Here is a 10910-nt window from a genome sequence, read left to right as displayed (position 1 = left end):
AGGGCCGGGCGCTGTTGGCCCCGGAGCCCGCTGGGGAAAGCAGGGAGGTGTCGGCCGGCGAGCTCCGGAGTCGAGCGAGGCCGTGGCGGGCCCTTCTCCCCGAAGGGGGGCCCTTTCTCCCTGAAGGGTGTCCCTTTCTCCCTGAAGGGTGTCCCTTTCTCCCTGAGAGGACCCTTTCTCCCTGAGGGGGGCCCTTTCTCCCTGAGGCGGCCCTGCTCCCCAGCCCTAAAATGTGGTTCAAAAAGAAGGTGAAAATTCAGAGTTATAGCTGGGGCAGAGCGACCAGGCCCGGCAGCCGCTGTCAGAGCTAAAGTGCTTGGGTGCCCGGTGCTGAAGAGGTTTTAAGAAGTACCGGGGCAGATCCCAGAAGGGTCTGTGGGAGGAGGCGTTGCTGGCCCTGATCTGTGCTGGGAATAGCTCTTGGCTTTTGGGAAGAAAAAAAAGATGTGCATGCCTGTGTGTAATATACATACAGACACATATATGTCATTTTCAAGGTGTACAGTCAGGCTCTGGTGAATTTCCATGGCAATAGGGAGTGGAGAGAAAACACAAAACTTCTCAATGAATAGGTTAAACTTCTGTCTCGTGGCTGGCAAAATCACGCTGTTGAAGGCTGTACAAAGGCTGAGGGACAAACGCAGTGTTGCAGGGACAGTGCTTAGGGATCTGCCAGGCCTTCAGTCAGCGACATGAATACGTCTGAGAAAAATTATAGCCTCAGTGGTTGCAAAACTGGCCCCAGAACTCACTTTTTTCAGATCAACAGCTTTCCATCTCAGCTACATTACTTCAGCAGCACTCCCCTTGTACTTTCAGGCACAGGGTTTGGTTCCTGAAATCTGTCTAAGCCTTTGCCTTCATAGCAGTGACGCCTCATCTGTCCATGCTTCGTCTAACTCTGGTTGGTTTGTTTGCAGCCAGAGCTCAGCGTGAAGCCTCCGTCCAGCCAGGGGCAAGATGTGCAGATTCCCACAAAGCTGGCGTTGTTTGCGTTTCTGCAACCAGATACCATGGAACAGGTTAGCAGCTTTGGCATTTAACTTTCAATAATAGTCTGATCAGTGTGTTTTCAACAGAAAGCATCTATGTTCCTTTATACATACAAAAGAAAGAAAATAATCTGTACTAGCCGTGGCAGAGCTCCCATTTTTTTTTGCTCTTTTGCATCAAGTAAAAATCCTGATAAAATTAAGTTCCAAAAATACATCTGTTTTTTTTTTAAAATCTTCATGGTCTGCAAAACTTCATAAAAACCTGTAGAATATTCTTCTTGTTGCCAGCTCAGAATTAGGAACATATTGACCAGAATTCCAAGATGGTCATGTTTGAATAAATGGGTACTGCTTCAGGTTTGTTATGGTCATCACAGAGCCACGGAAGTTAACCCAGCTTGTATCAGCAGGATCAGGACATAGCAAGAAAAACCTAAGGAAATGAATGGGATGTTCATGTAATGTGAGCACAAATTCAGCAAGGCTCAAGTGGAAACTGCTTGAGACTTATTTGTCCACACGGTGGCATCGTATGTTTAGAAAGTTAGCTGTGTAGCCTACACTGAGTACTTCAACCCTGTTGAAAGTGTGTTTGGATTCCCGCGTTTATAGACTGCATGTGTGTGGAAGTAAAAGCTCATATAAGAAATTAGTTTCATCCCTTTCCCATTAACTCTGCAAACATAATATGAACCATGAGGACAAAACTCCATTCCTGGTAAAAGTGCCTCCCTGGCCTACATAAGCAGGTCCTGGGAAAATGTCTGCTGAGATGGTTTGGTTTGTATAAGTATTAATGAATTTCCAGTTGATGCCTAAGGAGAAAAAATGAAACATACAGAAGAAGAAAAACAAAACTTTTTAATTCAAGTTAGGTTTTTCTTCTTTTCTTTATTTTTAAAGGCTAATGTTTCTGTGGATGTACTGTTTCACATGCAATTGGATGTTTTTGTGGGGGTTTTTTTGCTTTTTTTTAAGGGTTGCGTTTCATACTGTAGCTCTGTCTCTAGGATATGTTTACAGTCTGGAAATACAGGACTAGAGATCCTGGTCTAACTGACCCTGCACTAAGACTGACTGGAAGACTGACTGACCAGTATCATCTTCACAAGTATATGGTGACTTCATGACCTCTCTTCTCTAACTGTTTTGCTCAGAACAAGTCAAAAGCTACTGAAGGGTACCTGGCCTCACTTAGCTACAAGCAGCCACTTTTGCAAAGAAAACATGTGCTGCTTTGCCCTCTTCTGTTCGAGTCTTGCCCATTTGTAACAGAGGTGACTCTATGAACTGTGAGTTTATTTGCCCTGACTGTCAATCTAAACTGAACTCCCTGCTGCTGCTGGATGGCATTTTGTCACTTGCCTGTAACACTAGGCTGTAATCTGCAGGGTAGGTACTCTCTTAAAGCCCAAGATACTAACACTAAATCGCATAGATTATGCTCCTACTGGGGGGGGGGATTTCCAGGTCACAGGCTAACACCCTTTCATAGCCTTTTTGCACCGAGTGTATAACATCAAGCTAGAAACCTGGTCCATAAGAGTAACAGTTTGCAATACTCTATAAATGACTAGCCACTTCCTCACATCTATTTGCAGATGCTCTAGCTGAGCTAGTTAGGTGTCTCAAGTCACTTTGTTTCTGCTAGTAAGAAAGAGAGAATACACTAAAAAGCCTTTTAAGGACATTCAAGAATATACTGGTATATAAAAAAGAGGAAGAAGACACAAGAGGGTTCTGGAAACAATTGTGGGTAATTTTGTGAACTAGTGATAGATGTGTATTTGTTTGCCGAGTGAAAAAACAAACCCACAAAACCCCAAACCACTTTATTTAAAACACTGTATAGTTTTGACTTGCATAAATGGAGTAGGTTTGGCTTTATTAGTTTGCCAAGACTATAGAAAATCTAAATGGCTTTAGTTCCATGTAATTCTAATAATCCTCTCTTTCAGTTAAAGGAAATTATTGCAAGGTAACAACCTAGAATGTAAACGATGAACCGAGCAACTGTGTGTTTATATCAAGCACATCTGTTTTTCCTAGATTATGCTTTTTTTTAATTATTTTTTTCCTATCTTGAGTTAGAACAGAGAGAAATTTTGCTGTTCATCAGTCTTGTATGCACATGTGTTAAGGTTGTTACCCTCTGGTGGCAGTGATGCAGAGAATAGTTCTGATTCACCTTTGATATGATACATACCTTCCACTGTGTTCTTATTAAAGGCCAGCTGAGAGCGGGACCCCGCTGTGCCAAAGCCTATGCAGACAGAGAGATACAGATGATTTCTGTTCCAGAGCTTATAGTTAGCTGCATTCACACATGCATTGAGCATAAAACCAGCCCTCTCAGGCCACAGGCATCAGAGAATTCTGTAAACTCCAAAGAATGGTGATACCACATCAGTGGCACTTTTCAGCAGGTTATTTTTAGGGTATATTCCCCTTTTGGGGTATATTCCCCTTTTGGGAAGGGGAGATTGGGACTATACTTCCAAAAAAGCCATTGGGCTTCAAAACTCTCTTCCAGCCACTACCCTAATAAGCAGTATTTTAAGTTACATGGAGGAAACACATTTGATACTTTTAACTTCACAGTTATTACTCAGCATTTTAGTTATATTGCAGAACTCCAGCCTTTGCAAAAGAGGTCAAACTTGACCTCTTGAAAACAGTGGAGTTAAATTATAAAAGACCCTTGTTCCTGTTTTAGGGTCTAGTGAACACAAAAGTCATTGTACCTCTTTTTAATGCCATTAGGCTCTGTGTTTCCTGTTTTGCTGTAGACTTGATTTTTTACAAGCCATCTACAGTCACAGTAAGTGAAATCCTGCAAAAATGTTGATATTTGATGAAACTAGTTGTAGGCTCAGCCCACTGATCATCTTGTAGTGTGACCTCTGCACAAAATTCCTTTGACTTTAAAAGGTATAGTCCAAACCTACACATGGATGCCCTTTTATATACATATTATTCAGCTCTGCATTTAATTGGCTGCTGTGACAGCTATAACCTTGCAGTTACTTACCTGATTTGTCTTCTGGTTTTTATGGGATTGCCATATATGGCTAAAAGAAAGAGTCTGACTGTAATCAGAACTACGTCCTTAGGTAGTCACAAAGGAAGTTCTGGGTTTTGCAAGTCTTTGCAGTTCCCTTTACAAAAACCTCTGCCTGCTAGTAACCAACTCCCTTCTATAAAAGGAGGAAGAAAGGGTGCAGTGAAGGGGTGACTCTGACTATGAGTAAACATGGTAATATGCAGTATCTCAGAAAATGTACTTACAGGTGTGATAAAAGCCTATTAACTGAGAGGAAACATGTCACCAAGATGCAGCCTCTATATCTACAGCAAAACTGCAATGCCTGACTAACTTTACTGAACTGAATTGTAGTATGTCTTGCATGTATACAGATCATAAAGATTACTCTGGGCTGTGGACTAGATCCTAGTGACTGGAAGGAATGCATGACCCATAGTGAGGGGAGAATATGAATATGAAGTTCTAGGCTGCCCTGGTCTTGTCTACAGTCTTGAAATACGGTAGCATGTCTTTTGAGTGGGGGTTGGAGCCAGAGATCCTTTCCATCCTGTATTATTCTATGATTCAGAGCTGTTTCATGGGAAGAGCTAGGTGGAATTATTACATGCCTACATCAAATAGTTGAAAGGTGGGATAATTTATGTATGAAAACATTCTAGGGCTTAGGTAGGGAGCACTAATGAAGATAAGAGATGCTGAGCATGCTGACTTCTGGACTCCACAGAACTAAAAGAAATTAAAAACAAGCTCTCTGGAATGAGGAGAAGAGATACTTTTGTTGCTTCCACTTTCGGAGAATTTGGAGGAAGACATTACTCTTGTTATCCACATTTTCTTTATAAAAAACACTGCAAATTATCAATTAGCCTAAATATATATATAGTTAAACAATCAAAAATGTCAAACTAGGACTCGCTGTTGTTCTTAGGAGAGATTTACATAAAGAAAAAGCTGATTCCAATGTCTTTTACAAGCCAGCTTGCTTTCAGTTTATTGAATGTAGGAATTGCAAGGCAGCTGAAATATGAGAGAATATAGTTTGGGTCAGATGTTCACAAGATATACGCGTAAGCAGTATAGCTGTTTATATAGCTGCTCCTGCTGTGCATACAATTGTGATTGTTCATGCAACTGAAAAATACGATTGTGCATTAAACCGGAAGAATATCCATCTACTTCGGACTGAAGGGAAATTCACTTGGCAGAGAGAATTTAGTCAGGATGCATGTCTGAAGTCCTCTCCACTTCTGCAGGCTGTATGGTGGAAACTATAAGGCCTTCATGTGCCCCAGGTGTCAGGCTTGTGCTGCTCTGAAGCTGTACCTGTTGAAACTGAGAAAGAGAGTTCCTGGTTAATCCAGTGATTAGACTAGCTGACAAGCTGTCCTGAGCGTTTCCCAGTTTTGGGATACTTATGTTGGCCATTTTAACATGCTTTTAGTGTAGTTTGATATACAGCACTTATAACTTATTTCATAACAAGACCTATGGCCCAGGTTGGCGTATGAGATCTTTTACTTTAAGAAACCATCTGCTATAACCTTCATATAAACTAGAGTAAATTTAACAAGGCAAATAATCCTTAACAAGGGAACCTTCTCCATGAAATATGCAATCTGTGACGCTTAGAAACTGTACACAACCACTTCTGTTTATCTTCTGCTTAGCCCAGGCCTACTTTGAATTAAATACACCAGATTACTTAACTGCATTACCTAACTCTTTTGTATTGTTTGCGAAGGTTTGCAATCTGTGTTTAGTAAAAACTGTAGAGGAGTAGAGCAAGTCTGTAACTGAATAAAGGAGTCAAATGGGACAATTCTGTCTCTCACTGAATAGCAACAGTCCTTGTTTCTGTTTCTTTTTTGTTTGTTTTTGTTTTGCTTTGTTTTTTAAAAAGGCTGCTTTCCATGAAGGAATTTTACAATTTGTTCAAGGTATTTGTTCTAAGAAGGAAGTTTTCCATACAGTCTGACAATTCATAACTTTAGCTGTTTCCATATATAGTACTTCAGGATGAAAAGCAGAGGATTCTTTTGCTCCAGATGAAAACAGAAGGTCTCATTTCCTCAGAGCATGGCCTGCATTTCATCTATTTCAATCATAATATGGGCAACACTACACATACTAGCACTATGGCCCAGATTTTTTGAACTGGATATGAACATAGATAGTCTCACTGTGTGCTATCACAATTGTGTTCTTGTGGTCAGACTGTGTGGTCTACTGATCCAAAACCCTGGAAGTGTTAACACCAGCAAAGACAATAAGGTGGAAAGAGTGAAAAAAAATCAAACCATTTTAGAGCATTGTATCTGGCAAACAAAAAAGTGTTTGAGTAGGACATGGGAAAGTCTCCGTAACGTTCCTGAACTCATTTTCACCCTTGTTCACCTCTTTAATGCATACAGACTCTCTCTCTTTCTCCAAACAGTGGGAGAAAACCCCTTACAAACATCTTAGATTTGTAGCTACTAGTGAAGGAAGTCTTCAGCAGGACAGCTGTGTTTCTTGGCAGTGTAGAGTATTTACACCCACCATGTAACAAGAAACCAGTGTTTTGTCATCTGCTTTGAAAAGAAGTGATGGAAATATGATCAGGGTTTGTGTGATTTTAAGAACCTTTAAGTAAACTAATAAATTTCTTGCAATTTTAGGGTGTTGGTGCAACTAGCATTGCACAGCTTTAATTGTTACTTGCAGCTTCTTTTCCCATATCACTAGCTTCTTCTCTACCACCTGGCCTGGATTTTATCTATTCATTTTCTTTTTGTGCAGCGCAGTTTATTTTTCACGGTAGCTCATCTTTTTGACTGCTTCCCATAGTTCTGTCCAGGTTAAGTGGAGTGTGTCTATTGGAGTCCAAAGTCCTTGGCTTACCTTTCACTGAGTAAACAAGTGCCCATGATGGGATGGTTATTGCCCAAAGCAATACTTGCCAAACCAGTGCAGTCTATGGGAGCACCCAGTTGTTGCTGACTGCTCAGTGCTGCGATCTCTGCTCCAAGAGTATCTGGTAAAAGGTGAGAGACCAGATGCAAGTGCAAGAGATTAAACTGTTCCTGCCACATGCCTTTCCCAGAAGTTGCTGCCTTCATGGCTGCAGCAATAGTATGCAGCCACGTCCCTGTACATTTCAGCATTGTCAGATTACTCCAATCAGTTACAGGTTTTCTTCAAAACTTTGGGCTATAAAAGCCCGGTTCTGGAGCAGCTTCCTGTGTGGTCCAGCTGTCCTGCCTACTGGAGCCATAAGCTCTGGGAGAAAGGTAGGGCAGTAAATGGCTTCCATCTCTGTGTTTATCCCATGTGTGGGTAGTCCAGTACCTTCACAAAACAAGTGTGGCAGATCTGTCTCTCATGCGTGCTCTCCAGAGCACAACATACCACCTTTCTCTTTATTTTCTGTTTTCAAGTTTTGTACTTTATTACATTAGAGTGAAACCATCATTAACAACAAATGGTCTTAAACTGTAAATTCAACTATTACCCACAGTATAATGAGCTATCTTGAAGGTCAGAGTGGCTTTTTACAGCTTGGGCCCTATTATGCATTACACAAGCAAGAGGATAACGTGCTTTTATACTGAGTAAGGAACCAGTGAGATCAAGATCATAACAGAGACCTGTGATAGCTTTGAAGGGTTGCCGAGTAAGTTATCTGCTGCTAGATGTGACTCAGAGCGTGTGTGTCCCCAGACAGGGCTCAAGTTGCAGTTTAAAGCAGTGATTTCCAACATTAAACAGGAGATATGTCACAGATCAGAGTGCAAACCAACAAGCTCTGCCAGGCCTTTAGGTTGGGCTCTCTGCTGGCAGCTGACGTGGCAAAGAGGAGATTAGAGGCAGCAGCGGGGGGGGAGAAGGTGGAGCAGTGAAACACTCTGTGCAAATGGTTGGGAGCCACTGGGGAAGAAAAATAAGCTCCTGGACTAAGAGGTGGGAAAACCCTGAGTGAAAAATTAAAAAAACATTTTTTTTTCAACGTCTGTCCTTGTCTTGCTCTATGGCCTCAGGCAGGTTAGTTCTTTTGTCATCTCTCTAGCTAGTTGGAGTCATGCTGCAAGCATGCTGTGGCAGACATTGTCCATACAAGTACTGAAAGAGTGCAGGGAATAATGGCCCTGATTTTACTCAAGTGGTGTAGCAATACACTTTCTAACAACACAGGGAAAAAATAGCATTGTTGTTACAAGTACCCCTGGAACCACCTTTTATTCTCATCCTGCAGAAGGAACCCCCCCTCCCTTAGGTACCTCATTTCAGAGCCAGCGTACCTGCCAAGTGGTGGAGTTGCACAGAATAAAATGTGCTGGTTCCAGTGACTTCAGGTGCACCAAAAACCCCCTCGCACTCAAAAGCAGCCACACAACTGGCAGGAACGTGAGGCCACCACCAAAACTGTGTGTTAGACGATATCTTATGCCACTCAGAAAGAGCAGGCTGTTTCTATGGCTACTAGTGCCTTTCTCTCAAACACATGTACCACTGGTTCTGACAAGATCATATTTTATTATAGAAAATAATTAGTCACGTACTGCTTTACACTGCAGCATTTGTTGAGCTAGTAAATAGCTGACTTCCTATAATAAAGACATTTTCCACTTAATGTATTGTTATACATGGATAGGATTTTCCTCATCTCTGATTTATAAATGCATCCAGTTTGGCCTCGAAAATCCTTGTTCTGGTTTCCATGACAACAGGTCTGATTTTTGAGGCTATTTCTTCCCTTTACTTCATCTTGGGTGAGGAAGAGTTGCTGTGCCCTTCCAGTAACAATGCAATGGGCAAGCAAAATGCTTTGAAGGAAAATCTGCACATCTGAAACCAGAAACTTCAGCCAGTTTTTTGAAACACGAGTGAGAAATGCATGAGAAGAACGGCACTGCAAACCTAGCACAGGCTTGAGTCAGGTTTTTTGTACACAGAAAGTCAAGTGCATATGTAACCCCAGGAAATGTAGTCATATACCACACTGTTATGTACTTAAACTGATCCAGTAGCCCTGAATAACACTGTGTTGGCACGTAGGACAATAACCAAACAAAGAGGATCTAGCCAGTCTGTTCATACTGTAACTTTATAGATTAATTAGTAGTGAATGCACTTTATTGTTTGAAACAGACTCTCACTATCTAAATTTTTTTCCCTCAATAGATCCCATTTTCAGTAATGCACTGCTAGGACTGTCTCTTTCATAGATCATTCACGGGTCAACCATATTCCTTCAATGCGAAACAGTGCATCTGAGACTGTGGGTAGTAAAGGCATCATAAATAATCCACAGCTGCTTTGCAAGGATCTTTCTAGAGGGTTTTTTCACTTTTAACATTTCTAGGAAAAATGAAGATAGACAGCTGCTGGTACTCTATGGTCAAAGTGGTTTTGTAACTGCTGTTCTAAAATGATAAAGAAGTGGGTTTTGCAGACTCCTCAGAAAATCCCTGGAGGTGGTCTTGGTTCCCATTCCTGCAGAGAAGAATCACAATGTACCTACATCTTTGGGGGTAATAAGTACCTTCAAATGTGCAGTCCACTAAGGTTGCAGATAAAATGTTTGTCTTTTGCTTACCATAGAGTTCCTCTTAATTTATGTGAGTAAAAGACTCTATGGAACCATAATGTCTAAGGTATCATTGTATTATGGCTTTATAGTCTCATTTGCGTTTGAGCTGGGAGCAGCATGATAAATCACCTAGCTGTTCCTTAAACTAGTACAGGGTTGCTCCAAGTGTTTAATCAGAATATTTGAGTTTCCAGGCCATCTTTTGGAGCAGAAGATCAACGTGTAGGTTAGGTATTCTCCATTAAGACAAAATGCAGGAGTATCTCATTTAGGCATGTTTTATCCATGCTATTGTAACCTGTGCAGAGAGAGAGCATATCTGTAATTTACATTAAAGGCTAATCTTTGAATCCTAAACAAAGAACATGCAGTCCGTAACTACGCAATACCTAATGCATCTCATGGCAGGATGAGATTGCCAACCATGCATAAGCGTTGCTGAAAGCCAAGCACAGTTAAGAGCGAATCAATATCAGACGCAACACAAAAGTGATTTAGTGATTGCCTTAAATAACCATGCACAGGTTTTCCCTTTTGTCATGACTAAAACATGATGATCAGCCTGCTGTAACAGCAAGTCCCTTGGTGAGAATGAAGTCATAGCAGTACAATTTCTGGCTGCACAGCCAACTAGAAACAATATAAATGCACTTTTTTTTCGTGCCCTACTGTTATATGTAGGGGATTAAAAACTGAGTCATTTGCTGGAAAACATACTGATCCTGTGGCAGTAGGATGACTCTTAAGAAAGCTCTTGTAATCTGTAAAGGCTAATTATAAGAGTGGTGAGTGATAAATATTTGCTTTGACTAAAGCAAGGACATAGAAAGTAGACACAACTGAAAACAGTGTAACCTACACAATTGCATATTGCACTTCTAACTCTTCAGATATCAACTTTTTCTTCCCTGAATTGCTATCACACTTAGAACACTATTGTGGTTTTATAACCTAGGGCATTGGAAAAGACGTGATTTTTACATGTTTGGGTTTGTCTTCATTTCTTGTGGTATAACTTCATGCAATATGGCAATACACAGAAGTATGCTGTTGAATTTCTAAATTTTATTTGTGGCACTGTCTGAAAGTTTCTCCAAATAGTTAACTGATTACTGCTTTTCATGTAGCCCAGGGCAAGTTTAGAGGAAATAAATGTAACATGAGTTAGTCATCCTTAAATAATCTTAAAGCAGGGAGCCCTACATTAACAGCAGGCTGATATTAAGCTCTGCAGTGCTATCTCCAGTAAAGCTTTTCTCATGACTTGGAATAAATTTACGAGCTGTCATTTATTTGTTTG

The sequence above is a fragment of the Haliaeetus leucocephalus genome, unplaced genomic scaffold (genome assembly GCF_000737465.1).
Source record: "Haliaeetus leucocephalus isolate CR32 unplaced genomic scaffold, Haliaeetus_leucocephalus-4.0 Scaffold668, whole genome shotgun sequence".
NCBI lineage: Eukaryota > Metazoa > Chordata > Aves > Accipitriformes > Accipitridae > Haliaeetus > Haliaeetus leucocephalus.
The sequence above is the reverse complement of the archived record's forward strand: the minus strand, read 5'-3'. Positions refer to the sequence as shown.